This window comes from Nyctereutes procyonoides, unplaced genomic scaffold (genome assembly GCF_905146905.1).
Source record: "Nyctereutes procyonoides isolate TBG_1078 unplaced genomic scaffold, NYPRO_anot_genome, whole genome shotgun sequence".
Lineage (NCBI taxonomy): Eukaryota > Metazoa > Chordata > Mammalia > Carnivora > Canidae > Nyctereutes > Nyctereutes procyonoides.
In genome coordinates, this window is record NW_026575131.1 from 28,757,835 (window position 1) to 28,776,672 (window position 18,838).

Sequence of the window (18,838 nt, forward strand, 5' to 3'; positions counted from 1 at the left end):
GTAATGACCCAAATTAAGAGAGAAAACAGAGACCCTTCAAACAGCATTACATTAATCATCTAATCATTCCCAGGAGGGGGTCGGCCGCCGCCGCCCCGTTTGATCCGAATCTGGAAAATCAAGAGCTCAGATTACTGGCTCGGCGCGCCGGACCTCCCCCCACTCTCTCTCTCTCACTCACACACACACACACACACACACACACACACTCTTAATATTCGCGCCGCGATTCAGCCCACGTCTCCTGGAACAATGTTCCCCCAGCGTGGGGAGGAAATGTGGCGCGGGGCCGGGGAGTGCGCTTCCACGCAGCCTTGCCATTGCAAGGGCTAGGGCGGCGGCAGCTGGCCGCCGATCCCACGCGGATTTCCACGGCGAGTGGAGGTTATTTGGAGGGAAAGCTAGTTAATGCAAAAGGAAACTCCCTCGGAACTCTGAAAGGGACTCGAGGGCGGGTTATCCCAACACCCGGGCGGTATACAGTAGGAGCTCAGCGCTGCTCGCGCCAGGGGCTTCTACGATCCTAAAAGCTCACGTTTCCCCGAGGGCTTGCTCCGGTGCTCTCGAATGTTCACAACAATCCTCAAAGCTGGGGATGATTTTTGGATGGAGAAAGAAATTGAGGCAGAGAAACAAAGCCACAATGGCATGCCTCCGGGTCCCAGGACTGGGTAGGGCTGGGATTCGAACTCAGGGCTGCTAAAAGGAACCCAAACTGCCTCCAGTTCTCGTGGGGGCCGCTGAGGGGTGGGTGGGTGGGAGGAACTTGTAGGTTAGGACCCGCAGGAAGACCTTTCTTAGCCTGCAGCGTGGAAGCTCTGTCCTGGTTACAGCCAAAGGTTGGGTCCCGCCCCCCCCCCTCCGCCCAATTTGCAGACCCATTGCGCAGGGAAGGAGAATTGTCGATTTTGTTTGCACAGAGGACGGCGACAGCTTCCTCAGGCTGTCGCGGGAGTATTTTTAGTACCTCCGATTCAGAAATAGGAACGTGTACATTAGAATTCCATTTCCTGAAAGGAGAGCGTCCTCGTTTTTGTAATCCTCCCCCCCCCCTTCCCCAAGTCTGGGAAGACGCAGTGAGGGGAGGGGGGACGAGGAAGCGAGGAGGAATTTAAATGTTAGCTTGTTCTGGCTGCAGTTCGCTGAGGGGAGATTGGGACCCAGAGGGATATGCAGATTTAACTCCGAAATCTCCATGGATGCCACAAACCCCAGGAAACCCCAGGATGGGCGAGGAGGACTTGGCGGCTAAGGATATGGAAATATCGCCTTGCTTTTCCCAGACATCTATCCCCTGGGGGATTGCGGGATGGTTTGAGGAGTCAGCTTTCCTCCTTGTTCTCATACCAGGTTTTATTAGACCCTCCTTATACACACACACACACACATACACACACATACACACACACACACCCCCTCCCCCATTTCTGGGAGATCCCCCAGCCCTGTGACAGTCCTCTTAACCAATATCCTTTCCTTCTTTCATTCCTGAAAGGATCCTTTGCAGATTCACTTCTTGGAGACCAGATAATGATCAGGGCATGTCCACCTTCTTTTGAAATAGTTTCAGAACTTTGGGCAGGGGGCAGGCACCACAAAATTTAGTGCACATTATTCACTTAGAGAATTGGGTTAAAAAGTTGGCCTGCGTGTGGAAATCGTGATCAAGTTCTCTTCTTTCCCTTTAAGAAGAAAAGATTAAAAAAAAAAGAGAGAAGAAGGGACACCCCCATGCAGGAAAATAACTTTCTAACCTTCAAGGGAGAGAACTTTGAGAAATTCTTCTGTAGTAAGTTTCCACAGGAGAAAGACTAAAAGGGTCGCCCATCTCATAAAACTGGAGAAATTTGTTTCCAGGTGACGGTTCTGAAGGTGGCATGCTTGCAAACAAGACAGCAAATGGATCAAAGTAATGGGTGGAGCAGGAGGCATTTCTCTCCTGGACTGCTCATCTCTACAGTCAGGGGGAGGTGAGTAACTGGCTCTGAGATACACCTGAGCAGTGTCTGCCGTGCTCCAACCTCCTTGAGGTTGTTTCCGCATAACCTGATTATTACTTAACCTTCACACCAGCTCCTGTCAATCGCTCTCACCTGAGAAGGTGTTATTTCACATCTGGCAGTAATTGCAGATAAACAGAGAGTTCTCCTGTACCTATAGGGCTCGGCTCTGCTTTCCACAGGTCTGAAGTCGCTCCTCCGGGTTTCTACTGTCTGCCTCAGGTGTGGGATTCAAGAAAGGATTCCTTCACCTGCAGAGAAGTACAAAGAGAACAGGAACCTTCTGCCCAAGTGACTAAACCAGCAAAAGTTCTGAAGCCAACCCTAAGCCTTTCAGTAACCATCTCCACTGGGATCCTTCTTAGCTATTCACCATGCATCGGAATTGATGGGTGAAAAGCTCTGTTTTCTGATTTTTTTTCTCCTCTTAATATTAAACTGTTTGCATGACTTGTAGATTGCAATATTAATAAATGACTTAAACAAGGTAGTCATCAGCTGCATATTAATATTCTAACCTTGATTAAATTGAAGAGGCCGCCCTTAAAAATATTTTAAAAAAATCAAATTGCGGGGGAGGGGAATCCTGTCACAGACACAAAAAAGACTCCAATTATCTTTTCCCCTTCAAGATGTTTGTTCTGTCCATGACTGCTCACACTTCAGCAATCTTGCCAGCAAGACTCAAAAAAAAAAAAAAAACCCTCCTTCTTCCAAAGCCACAGCCTCGTACATAACAGATTGTACAGTCCTATTGCCTTAGGCGGGTTAGAGGTTCCTCTCTGCAAAGAGCGACACAGAGAAGTTGCCAGCATCCAGACACATTTTGGGGGATACTGTGCTGGTTCTTGCCTTGGCTGCAGAAGTGGATCTATGTGGTCCCCGTTTTGCTGTTTGGCTCACGGGAGGATAGGAAGCTGCCTGAGCTCCGGTACGAGAGTTAGAGCACCAAGGCATCCAGGTGTGCCGGTGGTGAAGGGGCTGGGGGAAGGGGAGGGAGGATGAGAGTCAGGGTGGGGGAGCTGCTAACGACAGGACAGGAGTCTTGAGAAAACGCTGGGAAATAAACAACCTCAAGGCAGCTGCGTTGCCCTTTTCCCTGCACTTCCCTCTCAAACGTCTGAGCAACCAGTTTGCTCCTAGAAACATGTTAATTGCCAACGGAGCTCATTAAGGCATGCACATGCAAAACACAGCAAGAAAGATTAAATGGACAAAAGCGCAATAATGAACTGTCAACAATCGAGCCCATCTACGACCAGGATCACTCAAGAATGAGGCATTTAGAGGCAACAAAGGATTGTCTGGGACAGGAAGAAAAGACGACCTAGACTTTTGTTTAGTCAACACAATTGATTACAAATGAGAGATTAACAGGATAGCTTCAGATTTTTTTAAAAAGAGGCAGAAAAGAAAAGTCCAATTAAGTCCACCGAATGTTAACTACATTGCGTTCCATGCCTAGCCCCAAAGAAATTCTCATTAAACCATCCCTGGCGATCCCTTTTGGAAAGTAATTTGTCTCCCTGATGGAGCAGAGAAAGAGAATCGTGTAAAAGAAAGCGTTAGTTCTTGGCACAATGAGCTTAGGAGACACACTAGAAAGAGCCAAAGGGGGAGTTAATGAGCATCTGACAAACTGCTTGGATTCAGGCCTAGAGAACAGCGATGAAAAGATGAAATTGGCCAACAACTATTCTTTATATCAAACATAAAAAGGCCAATCTGAAATGGGGCTGCTCAAAACTGGTTGAAAGTACCTAGCCCAAGAAAAGGGAGCTGCGGCCAGGCCCCTTGTTGGACACCGGACACAACTCAACAGGCCAAGAGCTAGGAAAGGGGCAGGAAGGTGGGCTCTCCACCACAGAGCAAACTTCAGCCACCAGCCCCCGGCTTTGAAGATGCTGATCCGAAGCTCTTGGTGCTCACCCCCTGCCCTCTGGATGTTTCTTTCGTGAATGAAAAGCCTATCAGGCTAGCCTTTAAGGTTTCCCTAAAAGTTCTGGTAATTAGTCCCCTGGCATTCAGCAAGCTCCTTCTCTCTCTCCTAGAGTCATAGGCCCCCCAGGAGCACCATATGTCACCAGTTCACATTCAGTTCTTCCGCTCCCTCCTGGTGACCACGCAAAACCCTCCCCACCAGGTGATTGCCTTCCTAATTTTGCATAGTGCAGAAGTGACAAGGAGATGAGGACTCTGATCACACAGGGCTTTATGGAACTGGTTATGAAGTTTTAAAACTGTTTCTCATAGTGGTTCATCTGGCTTTCAGAAACCACTTCATTTCAATGTTTCCTTTTTTGAACAAAGTAGGTCAATGGTATGTGTCTATATGAGACATATATTACATCTTAATTAAACATAAGCGTCCAGGCTTCCTAACAGCCGAAGTGTTTGGAGGTTCTTTTACACCCAGTGTCCAGAGCCAGGTAAACAGAATCTAGCAGCGAGATGGGGTTTTCAGTTCAGTCCACCAGCTAAGGAGCACAGAACACATTTTGTAGGTTGTTTTTTTTTTTTTAATGCCTTATCTATTCCATCTTTGACGTGGGACCAGTGCCATCTCAGATACTAGAGTGCAGCATTTAAATCTTGATTCTAGGTTTTGTATTCTTACTCTCAAATCCTTGGTAACAGCTATCACATTTCTGAGGGCTTGGCTTGCACTTCAGGCTTTGCTCATGCTTCATGGAAAAAATATATTGGTGTCTAGAAGTAAAGAATGAGGAAGGAGAAGTATACCAATTCAAAATAAAAATAAAAACAGTCATCTAAGATGAAAGACTAGTTCTGGTTTTCAAAGCACAGAGGTGTTATAAAATCTAGAAAGGTGATTTCAGGAAAAGGGAGGAAATAAGACTTTTCTACTGCAGACGAACCAGAGCCTGAAATAACTAGTTCTTCACCAAGGTGTCCCGTCAAGGCCACGTGACCTGACACACCATTGTCGTTATTTGTCTTCTCTCAAATTTGTCTTATTTGTCTTCAATGTCTTTCAGTCTGAGGCCATATTTGGAGCTCCTTTCCCCGCAAGAGTTTCACTGTCCTCATTTTGCACCCCAAAGTGGGTCCGCAGGGAATGTCAATATATCATCCATAAGCAGAAAGTGGAGTCAGTGGGGTCTGGCATCGAAGCAGCTGAGTTCAAATCCTAGCTAGCCCGGCCATTTATCAGGAAAAATGATCTCGTCTCTGTTTACTCATCTGCACAATAGGAATATTAGGTGTACCTTTCACATCTGAAAAAAATATAATGTTCCAAGTCAATTATACTTCAAAAGAGAGAGAGAGCATGCACGAGTGAGAGAGAGAACCTATCTCACGAGGTCGACATGAGGTTAACATGAGTTAACACATATAACTAGAACTTAGAACAGCACCTGGGACACACATCGTAAGTATTCCAGAAGTTAGTGATTATGTTTACAAAAACTCAAGCAGTGAAACTGGAATACGGCACCTTATAAAGAAACTTTACCTGCATGATCTTGTTGATTCATTACATATTAGGTAGGTTTGCTTAGCCCCATTTTAAAGAGGAGTAAAGGAAGTTGCTGAGAAGGTATGACTCCCTCTAGTTCACACAGTGGAACACAATGCAGTGCTGACTCACTCAGGTGATTCTGTCTGGCTACGCTGACATGGTTGTAACAGGAATGTGTACAAGATTCACAACAAGTTTTTGGGGATGCTTGTGTGGCTCAGCAGTTGAGCGTCTGCCTTCAGCTCAGGATGTGATCCTGGAGTCCCGGGATCGAGTCCCAAGTCGAGCTCCCTGCATGGAGCCTGCTTCTCCCTCTGCCTATGTCTCTGCCTCTCCCTCTCTGTGTCTCTCATGAATAAATAAATAAAATCTTAAAAAAAATAAAAGATTCACAAGCAAGGTTTTGCTAAAAATGCACCTGAATCCCATTTACTAAGATGCTGAGTCAATAGATCTGCTCTGTGGCCCAGGACCCTATTTTAACCTGAAGCAGTTGGTTTCCCAGACTACGTTTTAAGAAACACTATTTAGCATCTGTCTTTCCACCCCACCATGATGCTGTCTTTGATAGAAGATATAACACCATCAGCTTTTCATAAATTAATGAATACTTCTGATCATTCATTCAACAAATATGACATGAACACCTCCAATGTGTCCAACTCTACACGCGGGGTGCTTGGAGTACAAGGAAGAGAAGGACAGGGCCTCTGCCCCAGAGTTTACAGCTTATTAGAGGAGAAAAATCACATACAACAAAAATCCCCATATGAAACTTGGTTATGAAGATGAAATTGGGCATTCAATCCAGCCTGGGTTTGGGTGTGTAGTGGACATCTGTTATTTTTGCCTGCTGATCATCATTTTCCCGTCTGGTAACAACATCCAACATTTCCTTTGGAGACGTCACCCCTCCCCCATTCTCAGTCCATATGGTTAAGGTGGGGGCTAGTCCCTCCACGGTGGGCATGTGACCCAGGCCCGGCCAATCGGAGCACAGCATCATCCTGGCCGCAGGGAGTGGCTCCCAACTGGACACCTGACCCAGCTAGGGCCAATAAAAGTCCCACTCAGGCCTTTTGCCAAAGCCCAAGCCTTTCCTCTGGGTGTCTGAGAAGGTTGGTTGTCAGTTCGGGGATGTGGGGTAGGCATAGTTGCCACAATGTTAGCAGAGACCTTCAGGTACTGAGTATTAAAGGGGGAGAGGGAGAGTGAATTAAGAATCCGCCCTAAAGACCTCCTTGGACCTGGGTATGACGGAAGCCTGATGCACACATGGACTTTGTGGCTCTCTGCTCTAGAACAGAATCTCTGCTGAGACTTCTGGCCGATACTGGGCAGAAGAAAGGGAAGTCTGAGATGCTACTGTATGGGAAGTGATGCCTAATTGGAGTCTTCAAAGACCAGGAGGTGTTAGCTATGGAGGAGCGGAGGAAGAGCTATCTCAGGCTGCATGAGCGAAAGCCCAGAAGTTGAAGAATGTGAATTGATCCAAATAGGTGGGGCTTGGGGCTATGGTACGGTAGGTGTGACTTTGAAACCTAGTTCTGCTTCTGAGCAGCTGTGGGACTCTGGGCTGGAGGCTTGCCCTCTCTAAGCTGCAGACTGCTTCTCTGCAAAGTGGGCTATTAGGATTCAGTGCAGTGAGGCAAGTCAAACACCTGATTCTATTGCAGGCATTCAGGTGGGAATGGCTGCAGTTATCATCACCGGAAGCTGAGGCACCTTAGGCGGGAGTTACTCGTGGTCATTCTGAATTGCCTGCCTGGTTCAATGGAGTGGTCTACTGGAACTAAAGCTAACTGAGGGCAGAGATTGCCACCCTAGTACGCTGGCTCTATCTGCCTGGCTGCTGAATGAAGCCTGCCTGTTTCTGAAGCAGGGTATGTAGCTGCAATATTGTAGGCTTTGGAGTCACCTAGACTGGCTCATTTCAACACTCACCAGCCATGTGACTGTGGGTGCTTCCACTTAACATTCTGAGACCAAGCTGCCTCATCTTTAACATTAACTTGGTTGTGGAAGGATTTAAATGAGATAATATGTGTAAAGTGCCAGGCACATTGTAAATGTTTAATAAATTATAGTTGTTGACTCTTACTACTAATTACTATTAGGGATCCCTGGGTGGCGCAGCGGTTTAGCGCCTGCCTCTGGCCCAGGGTGCGATCCTAGAGACCCTAGAGACCCTAGAGACTCTCTCATAAAATAAATAAAAATTAAAAAAAATAATAATAATAAAATAAATTTTTTTTAATTTATTTATGATAGGCACACAGTGAGAGAGAGAGAGAGGCAGAGACACAGGCAGAGGGAGATGCAGGCTCCATGCACCGGGAGCCCGACGTGGGATTCTATCCGGGGTCTCCAGAATAGCGCCCTGGGCCAAAGGCAGGCGCCAAACCGCTGCGCCACCCAGGGATCCCTAAATAAAAAAATTTTTAAAAAAAGAATTATCATTGAAATAATTTTGAGCTCCTTGGTCCACAAAGCAAGTAGGACTGCAGTATTCCTTATTTTAACCCTGGCATAGTTAATATACAGTGTTGCATTAATTTCAGGTGTACAATCTAATGATTCAACAAGTCCATACATCATCTGGTGCTCATCAAGGACTGCAGTATTCTTTAACAATTAAGTGCGGTGTGCTTGGAGGGCAAGGGCTGTCTGCTTTGTTCACTGCTATGTGCACAAAGCTTGGCACATAGTAGGTACTGAAAGTATAAGAAAGACAGCCTCTCTTTCTCCTCCTAGCCCCATGGGCTAGAAGGCTAGTTTGGTAAGTCTGGTCAGCCTCTTGCATTCCATTGTGTACTGATTCATTTATAAAACAAATACTTATTGAAGGCTGTGTGCCAGGCGTTGTGGTGGAGAAACTGTAAACAAGACAAACTTCACCATGGTAGATCTTTTATCCAGTGGTAGAAGACAGAGGACAAATAAGCCAAGAGTCAGGAAATAATTTCAGATTATGGTAAACACAAGGAAGGAAATAAGAGAGTAACCTGATAGTACTTAAAGTAGGAGAAGGCTACTTGAAATAGGTGGTGGGCACCGCATGAGTACGCCTCTTGTACCCAGGAGCTACAAGAAGCATCAAGACAACACAAGTTGGACCCTAGAATTAATCCATTTGTACTCAAAAAAAAAAAAAAAAAAAAAGGAGCCCCTTCCCCACAGCTCCAAAGTATCCATTGATTGGTCTAGCTCAGATCTGCTTGGGACTCCAAAAAAGGGTTTTCCAAAGTATACTACAGAAAACAAAAGTCATCCCTGGGCAGTGGGTGCTATAGGCCATTGACCCACATACCATTTTTCCTACTGAATGGCATGGTAATTGATCAAAGTAAAAAAATTTATAGAAAGAGATACTGCTGCCATGTTTTTAAAGCCTGTGTTTCCCAGCCAAGTCTCCAGATGGAATCACCGAAGCAACACATCCTTGACTTAAATGTGACTGTTTAACAGTTATATTGGGTAGGCCATATTTTTCCACAAGGAGGTAGTTGCTTGTCTTAGGAACTTGAGACTCTTAACAGACTTTTGGGTGAGAGCTTTCCAGGATACCACTCTTTCTCTCACACTTCCTGAAGTCACAGGAGTCAGAGACCTAGCAGTAGTGTCAGGAGAGGGGAACGATAGAGTGAAGTGTTATACAGCTCATGGAATGATGAGGCTTATAGGATGTCTTGGTGCCAATCACGGCCACTATTGAACAGCTCATAAGCACAAAGATGGTTCACTTGTTTGTTTTTGCCTGACCGTCCTCCCCTTTCCCTTCGGGTTATTGGCATTCTGATTTTGCTCTGAGTGACCTTCCCTCCTCTGCGGAGCACAGATCCTTGTAACTGTGAAGAAGTCTCCCCATGTCACATCCAGTGGCCAGGGATAGCCAAGGAGCAGAAACTAGGTCATAGAGATGATCTCCTTAGAGTTTGACCCTTGAGCAGAGGGATAAGATGACATGTAACTGATAGACCTTCATTCCAGGGAGACTGTGGATCAGCCTGCTGCTTACATACATCCTGATTTGACCTACTCCCTGCTCTTTCAAACCTGGTATTACAACTTTTTCTTTGTTTTATTAGGTCCCACATAACATTTCAGTGCATTTCCACATAAGTTGGCTAGAGTTGTTTTCTGTGGCTTACAACCAAGGATGCTGACTAGTAATCTTCCCCCTATGACTCACCTTCTCCTTTTAGTCCTTAGAAACAACATCCGAAGTGAAGGATGAGATTTTCTTGTCCAGCATCTTTTATTGTCTACCTGGATTTCATCCTTTAGTTTCAAGAATCTTCCAAGTGGATATGGCCTACTTTGCTACATGAAAAAATTTTGGAGGAAGAAAACCCTCTATAACCCTACTTACACCCCACATTTTATGTTCAGAATAAATATAGAGCATTCGGGGTGAGGTGGGACTGAGGCTCTGTCTCAAGCAATTCGGGGAAGAAAGAAGTTAAAAATACAGCATAACAGTGGTGAGATGTAGGGTTATTTTGTATAGAAAGACCTCTTGGAGGAGGTGATAGGAGGGTGGAGAGGCTGGGGAGATGTTTGTCAAAAGGTACGGTTAGATGAATAAGCTCTAGGAATCTCATATACAGCATTGTGAGTATAGTTAATAATAGTGTATGTTATACTTGAAAGTATAAAAGTTGTTATACTTGAAAGTCCTTAAAGAGGAGATTTTAAATGTTCCCACTCCCAACTACCATACATAAACACACACACACACACACACACTGATAATTATGAGACCTGATGGGGGTATTAGCTAAGGCTGTGGTGGTAATCCTATGGCAAAATATAAGTGTAGCAAATCGACACCTTGTATGCAATGTCCTATGTCAATTATATCTCAGTAAAGCTGGGGAAATAACACCCGCCCCCTCCAAAAAAGGAAGGAACGCCACTCAGGGTATGATCTGGTTATTTTTTTCCCAGCATTCCCATAATGTAGGAACAATTTGTTGAGTGTTGTCTCTGCATAGACTTTAGGAAAAAAGTTGGCTGAGGTCAAGCAGTGAGAGGGGAAGAAGGCTGGATTTAATTTCTGGGGCTCTGAGCCTAGAAGAACACAAATCCTAAAATGTGCACATTTGGGGCAAGAAGTATTATTATGTCATTTTCCAAAAACAATATAATTTTATCCAAAACCCCATATATTGAATAAGGTGGTCAATATAAATAGAAAATCAAGGTAACAGATAGAAAACTATGTGAGCTACAAGGGTTAGAGAGAGGCCTGGCTTTGACAGACACTGAATCTTCTAGGACCTAAGGCAAAACGTGAATAACAGTGGGTTTTATTCTGCTGTCTTCAAGAAATGCCAGAAAACAAATAGAACAGCTTCCTTGATCAAATTTTCTTATAGATTTCCTTTCGAATTACCCCTTCAATCTTGAATCTTGTGAAGTATGTGCTCACAAACCCACATACTAATCGAGTTGTTATAGGTTAGCATCAGTTGGGTTGTGACTGGAAGGTGCCAGCCAACTTCAATCATGGCACAGAGTTCATGGAAAAAGAAACGCAAGAAGCCAAAGCCCTCTCACTACTGTGGCTGGTTCATGAAAATGCATGGCTTTTAGTAAAAGTGTCCTCTTGGCCAGACTTTTTCTCTCATATAAATTTCTCATATGTTATACATCTATAATAAAATTTGCAGGTTTTTTCTGGGGAGGAGGGCAGAGCAGAGTTAGATGTCTTGAGCGAGCCAGAGTAAATGTGGGATTTAACTGTAGAACTAAGATTAATTTGAAGAAGATGCACAGGGTCTCTACGGTTTTCTCTCAGATCTATAAAATTGACATAAGACCATTGACTATCTACTGCAAAGGAATATTGTGTTGGAAAAAGAATGTACTGATGTTTGCAATTGCATCCCTCAAGGGGTGCTTTGTAGAACACACAAGTGGCTGCTCTAAGCTTAAAGTACTCATCACATCACTTCGGGTTAGATCATGGGAAATCAGTGGCTTTGCAAGGCAGTGTTATACATTCCATCCTCTGGGAAAATAAATGCCAAAGTGTCTGCTAGAGAGGAGAGATTTGGGAGATTTTCATTTCCCCATGAATTTGTTAAAAAATTTTATTTAAATTCAATTTGCCAACATATACTATAGCACCCAGTGCTCATCTCATCATGTGCCCTCCTTAATGCCCATCACCCAGTTACACTGTCCCCCCCCCCTTTTTTTAATAGTGGCTGATTTCTTCTTCTCTTTGAGCTTTCCCACTTCTGGCATTTTGCACATGCTGTTCCCTGTACTCAGGCCATAGAGTGGCCTCCTTTACCCTCCTCTACCTGACTCTTGTGGCTGGTTCCTTCACATCCTCCTAGTATAGCTGATTTCAGAAAGGTCTCCCTTGGAAAGGAAGGAGTTTGATAACACACTGTGTAGTAACAGAAGAGTTGGGTTTGGCCTACAAAGAGGCTTATCCTGGGAAAGAGCCTATGTCTCCCCATGCTCCCCTCATTAACTTAGATGTTTCTCCTCTGTTCTTCCCTGCTCACTCACTGTGTATTTCTTCCCTTCCTAGGAGTTATGCAAATCATGTATTTACTTGTTCCTTTCTTGTTTGCTACCAGGTACACTGGAAATACCACAGTCATGTTGTCATGTTGCCTAGCATGTTGTAGGCACTCATCACATCTAGCGGTGATGAAGTCACATACCTCTTCCTTGAAAAAATTGTGTGGAAAATAATATACAAGGTTTGGATTGTGGTGGTCTCTGCCTCCTCTAAGACTCCCTTCCAATACTGCCACCTCCAAGAAGTCTTCCTTGATGCCCATACCCAAAGGAAGCCTCATGGTGCGCTCCGCTCACCTATCTATCAGTATGTAAGGTCCTTGATATTGTTTTCAGCATTATCACAACTGGCTGTGATTTCTGTGAGCTAGTTGACTTGCTTTTCTTTCTTTCTCACTCAGATATAAGTTCCATGAGGATGGGGACTGTGCCTCAGTATACGCCCAGCACCCAAGTGGATGGCCTAACACAGTGCTTGGCCCATGGTAGTTGCTCAGTTGAATATTTGCTGAAAAATACAGGATCGTGTTATTCCTCTGCTCAAAGCTCTCTAATGCTTTACCATTTACCATTCAGAGTAAAAGCCTTACTGTGATTTACAAGCCTCCTCCCCACCATCTCCTTGAGTTGATATCTCTGAGCCCCTCTACGTTGTTTCCCTCACTTGCTTCACACCTCCTCGATGTTTCTCACACATGCCACGCAGGCTTCTGCATCAGGACCTTTGCATTTGCTGTGCCTTCCTCTGGAACCCTTTCCCCCCATGGATCGTCCCTCTCTTCCTTCAGGTCTTTGCTCAGATCTTCTTCTCTGAAGGAGGCCTTCCTCTGGCAATCTAATTGTAATGTGAAACTTTCCCTTACATGCCCACAGACACACAAACACTTATTGTCACACATTCTCTCTGCCCCTTCTGTGCTGTATTTATTGTCTATCTCCTCACAACTAGAGTGTAAACTCACATTAGGGTGGGATCTTTATAAATTTTCTTTCACTGCTGCATCCTTGGATCCCAGAATAGACCCTAACATATAGTAGGTGCACAGTAAATGGGAAATGAATGGCTGTCTGGCCCTTTCTGATCTGCACCATTATTCTTCATTGCCCTCAGATTTCTAGCAAACCTTCCTCGAGTCTCACTTAAAAGAATGACTGTCACTTAGATACTAAATTTGGTCCCTTCTGAGAGTATACCAGACACATGTGAATTAACTGCAGCTCTTCAGCAAGCATTTGCAGGACTTTCAGAGAAACATTACTGAAATAAAACTTCAAAGCCTTGGCTTTTTGCTTTCTGCTGTCATTGGTGAATGTGGCTAATTGTTAATGAAACAAAATGTCTTTTCTTGCCATCTTTTGTGCCCTGTTACTGCTGACATCTCTCATGGCTTCCCCTCTGCAGACTCTTGTTGCTTTTCATGTAGGCCCTCTCTGGGTTAAGGAGCTGGCTTGAAGGGTGGGGCAGTTCTAGTAATCCTCAGGGTGTGCATATACCTCTAGGCTTATCTCTACTCTTAAGAGAAAAAACAAAAAAGCAATCAGAAGGAGTTGAAGAGAATAGATTTACGAAGCATTTTTCCTTATTCATCCAAAGCTAAATGCTGCTGTTCAAGGGTTACCTTAATTAGTATGGCTTTTTAATAACTGCAGGTCACAAGGTGGGATGGTGCCTGCTTCTTGCCAGCTGAGCTGTATCATTCCACCATATTAAATTAAGTAGTCTGAGTTTTTGTTTTTGTTTTAAGAAGCAGCCCCTCCTTTGAGTGTATTAAAGCTTTTCCTTTAGAAGAGATGGCAGGACACTTTGCTACCCACTCCCGCCCTCCTCCTTCCTTTCTGCTCAGCCAGCACCTAGATGCTCTCCACCATAACACTTACCAGCCTCTGCTTTACTTGCTGGTTCCCTCCTCTGCCCACAAGCTTCCCGGGCACGCGGATAGTAGGGGTTCCAGAAAAATTCATTGAAAAAAACTAATGAATGAATATAATTTGCTCTCCCCTGTCCCTTTCATTAGCAATTGTTTACTGAATTTCATTTGACCCAAAAGTGAATCACAATTATCTTAGATAATTGGTAAAGATAAAATGTCTCATTGCAACTTTTCAGGGAATTCAGACAAAACTCTTTGCAGAATCTGTATTCACCTAATCACCCTGTGTTTTGTTTGTGTGTGTGTTTTTAAATAATTACTTGCTTAGAGGGAGGTCTGATTAGAAATCCCTTCTTTAGCTTACTTTATAAGGTATGAAACAAAAGAAAATTTAACGGCTAAAAAGCCATGAATTTCTGTCAATACTCACCTTTTGTTAGATACAATGCCTCTTCAGCCAGATAATTTCTAAATCCTGCTCCAGAATTTGCTTCTGTTCTGTCACACTTAGACTGATCAATTTTCAGAAGTTGTAGGAGAGAAAATAAATTCTGTCTCCAAATGATGTTTATAATCTCAAATCTAAATTAAAACATGTCGATTCCACAGCAATAGTCACTATGGAAATAGAAACATATAGGCCTCGATTCTAAATCAAGAGAGTGTTTAGCTGGGTGGTATATATTTTCCATCATGTTTTTGAAAAATCTGTTACAGTGTATGCATTTTCAAAGGCTTAGATTTGATAAGCTTCTAAGAAATAGTACATGTGTGGGTCACATTAAAATTAAATGTACTTTGAACGTGTTTGAAATGTGGTTTATAATGTCCTGCCCCTATTAGTGAAAATCTTGTTAAGATATTAGACTAGACTTATGGAATTTTAAAAAATAAAAACTTGTTTGAAATAAACCATGGAAGCCTCCATAGCAGGCAGATATGCCTGCCTATACATTATCTCCATTCAAATTCTTCTAAAATTCAAATGTTATATTAAGAATACTAACAAGTATAGAATGGATTTGAAAGAGTTTAAATAGAATTGCTACTCACATCTCAATTTACACCTAATTATCAAGCTTCATTTAGTCTTAGAAACTGTTTAAAAATATATTTGCTAGTTTAAAAAATTGTCAGCTAAAAAAAAACCCCAAAAGTAATAATAGGAATAGTTTATTCTGAAGGTATATCATACAAAAAAGATTCTAAACTTATTTAAAAGTTTTAAAAGTTAAATAAGGCTTTCCCCCTCTATTCAGATGAATAAACAATATATGCCTTCATCGTTTTCAATTTTTTTTTCTAATAATTAGTCAACAAATGGTCTTTCAACTAAGATCTGTCTGCCTACTATGTGCTAGGCAATGTTCTAAATTCGAAAGTCACTTCTCAAATAAAATAAAACAAACATATGCTATGATCATTTTGCTTTAAATACCATAAGCCAAGCATGTAACTCTTTTACATAAAATACATAATTATTCTTATTTTAAAATTACATAGTTCCTTTCTTTCAAGGAGCCCAAGATTTTTTTTTTTTTAGAGTCAAAACATCTTCACGTTGCCCTCCTACAGTTAATGGAAACCAAAAGCTACCTACCTTTTCTTGCACAGGCAAGCCTCTCTAAAAATTAAAACTGGAAAGGAGTGATTGTTTCCTTGCCCAGTGATCTCTTATCAATTGCAGAATGAGGGTGACCTAGCCTCCCCCTCCCCACAAAAGGATCTGTTGTCAATATCCAGTCTTTTTTTCCCCCTCCTCTCACTCTGCAAGATGAGATCAGCGTCTCTCCTTCTGCTGATACTTAACCTCAGCAATCACCTGCTTATATACCCTGTGCAGCAGTATCGTGTAATGAAATAGGTCAGCCTGTCTTGTGTCTGTTCAGAACTTTAGCCATTTGGACATCCTTTTAAGTGTGCAGCTTGTCTCATAATTAGCCAGAATTCTAAGATCCTTCTCTAGCAGCTGACACCCTACAGTTGTGCCTCCAAACGTATTAGGGATAATGATGTGTGAAATTCAGATGTGTGAGCGTTCTTTTTTCCCCTTGTTCTAATAGGGTTAACTGAGGCATCAGTTTTCTTGTCTACTTTTTTTGCTTTCTCTATTTAACTTTACCCCATTTGTTATAATACCCCTAGACTTAGAGTTGTGCCATTAGGGTTTTTCCTTGATACCATAGCAACTCATCATATACTTTTGGTTGTTTTTTGAGGTGAAAAGACCGGCTCTTTTGGAATCGCACAGGTCCACTAGTAGTTGAAGCTCACAAACTGCTTAACAAATAATGGATATGATATTTGCCTGGAGTTTTTTTTTTTTTTTGCCTGGAATTTTAAAAAGCTAATGTATCATTGAGAGTTCTTACTGCAAGGTACATGCAGGTGGCTTAACTGACAAGGAAATCGATCATTTCATATTATAAGAAAGTCAGAAGGAGGAGCCTCAGGTCTGTTTCTATGTGGTTCTTTTAGATTGGCCCTCCCTTGTGTGAAGTTTCATTTGAGGCTGATGAAAAGATATCTTAGGCGTCCCAGCCTCATCTGCAGGCCAGATGATGTCCAAATAACAATCTTCCATCTCTTAGGAGCAGGAGAATATTTCCCAGAAATCCTTCTGGCTGACTTGCTGTCCTGTCTCATTGGTCAGAATTTTATCACATCATTCATTCCTAAACCTGTCAGGGGCAAGAAGAAGAGGAATAGCATGATTGGCCTAGATAAATTGGAGTATATCCCCTGGAACTACCTGTTGGGGGTGGGGCAGCTTCCTGGAAGTACTTAATTCTTGGAGAGATGAGATATCCCAATAAAAAGGAGGTGGGGGCACCTGGGTGGCTCACTCATTTAAACATCTGACTCTTAGTTTTGGCTCAGGTCATGATCTCAAGGTCCTGGGATTGAGCCCCGAGTCAGGCTCCCTGCTCAGCAAGGAGTCTGCTTGTCTCCCTCCCCTTGCTCGCTCACTCTCTCTCTCAAATAAATAAATATTAAAAAAAAAAAGAAAGATGGTGGAGGAAGCAGTGATATGGGTGCTAGATAGCCAGCCAACAGTGTCTGCTACACATAAATTTGGAAAAGAAGGTAAGAAAGGTATTTACCAAGTCAGTGGCATTGCAGAACTGATGGATGATTTGCTTGGGTTAGCAAAAGGAAGGTAGGGTGTGATATATATATCTTTTGGATCCTAGGGTTTTTTTTATCCACCTCTTAGCACAATGAAAACACTGGGTATAGATAGACTTATTTAATGTTGGAAATTCCCACTTAGTACAAAAATAGATTTAGTCTTTTTTTAAAAAAAATTAGCAGCTTATACAATTAATTTGTTTTGTAAATTAGCAACTATAATTAACAACAGAAAGCATTTAATAACCTCTGTGTCCAAAGTTCAAAATATCATCAATGGAGATAATTAATTAGCTGAAGTCATCTGAAATACTTTGTAATTTGTTTTCCTCTCAATTTGATTTGACATTTATATTAAACCCAGATTTTGAGAAAAAAATGTTTTTGATGCTACTTGGCATATCTTTGTACTACATTATGTGTTGCTGTAGAATTTACAAGATCAACATTTAGATGTCACCAGAGAGACATATATCCTTGTACTGTGATAGACATTATCAGGCACTCCCAAAGTAGCAGCAGCTATTTACATTGAACTTAAATAGACAACTATGGAAATGTCAAGAAGCATTACATTTTTAGAAGTTGGAAACATTGAGAAGAATTAGGCTTTTCGTTTTTAATTTGCATTCAAGTGACCAAAAAGTGTCTTCTGTGTAAGAATGATTTGTATGGGCAGAACAGAGACCAAGATAGCCAGCAATCTCAAGCTGTGCATCACAGACCTTTAGTATATCATGGAATCAACATACAGGTCATTACTAGTATTTTTTCCCTTTCTATTGTTTAATTTAAAAATGAACAGAAAATATCAAAGCATTATACACGGTAGGGGAAAGAGTGGAATGAATCATTTTCATTTGAACTTAATGCTTTTATTATGAAAAATTTCAAGCATATACAGCAAGTAGAGTAGTGGAATGAACCGACATATATCCATCAGCCAGATCCAACAATTATTAAGATTTGTGCCATATCATCTTTGTCTTTTTTCTTTGCTGACATATTTTAAAGTGAATCTCAGACACGATTTCATTCACTCCTGTATATTTTAGGATGTACTTTTAAAAAGTTATAGACCTTTTCTTACATTACCATAATGTGATTGTTATCAATCTTAAAAAATTAGCAATTATTTAATATCATATAATATTTAGTCCCCAGAATATCATAAATTCTACTTCACCCGATGAACTCTTTTTAAAAATAAATCTTTTTATAGGTGGTTTATTTGAAACAGAAAACTTTTGCTTCTGTGTCTGTATATCTGTGGTGAAATAGATTTCTTAATGTAGGTTGTAATTAAAAACATTCTGGGAAGTCACTGCTGAGGACATTGATGAGCTCTTGTTGAACCCCCAGGAAAAGATTTTCCTCCTTGTAGATAGGCAGTTTCTATAGATGCTTAAAGGTCCCATAAGGCAAAAATTTCAGCAAGCGATTGCTTATACAGAAGTGCTTGACTCTTTTTTAAAAAATTTTCCCAACTGAAGTATTAGTTTTCTTACTGTATGGATATACAAGCCAGTCATTCTAAAGAGGCTATTGATTTGACTATTGGTGGTACTTGATTAAGTAATTCAGAGTAGAGGAGATACAACCTCAGGTTTAAGAATCTCTCCTCAGCCAAATAATGGATTCAAAACCTTGTCCTCTACTAAATAAAGCATTATGTGGGGCAAGATGCCGATGTTTAGTTATGTGATATATCTAAACATCTTTCTTCAGATTGACAAATTAGGGAATAGCATGAGAGAAAATTTTCTCAGCAACTGTGTTCTCAAAGGTCCACTGAAATATTTGCAGTC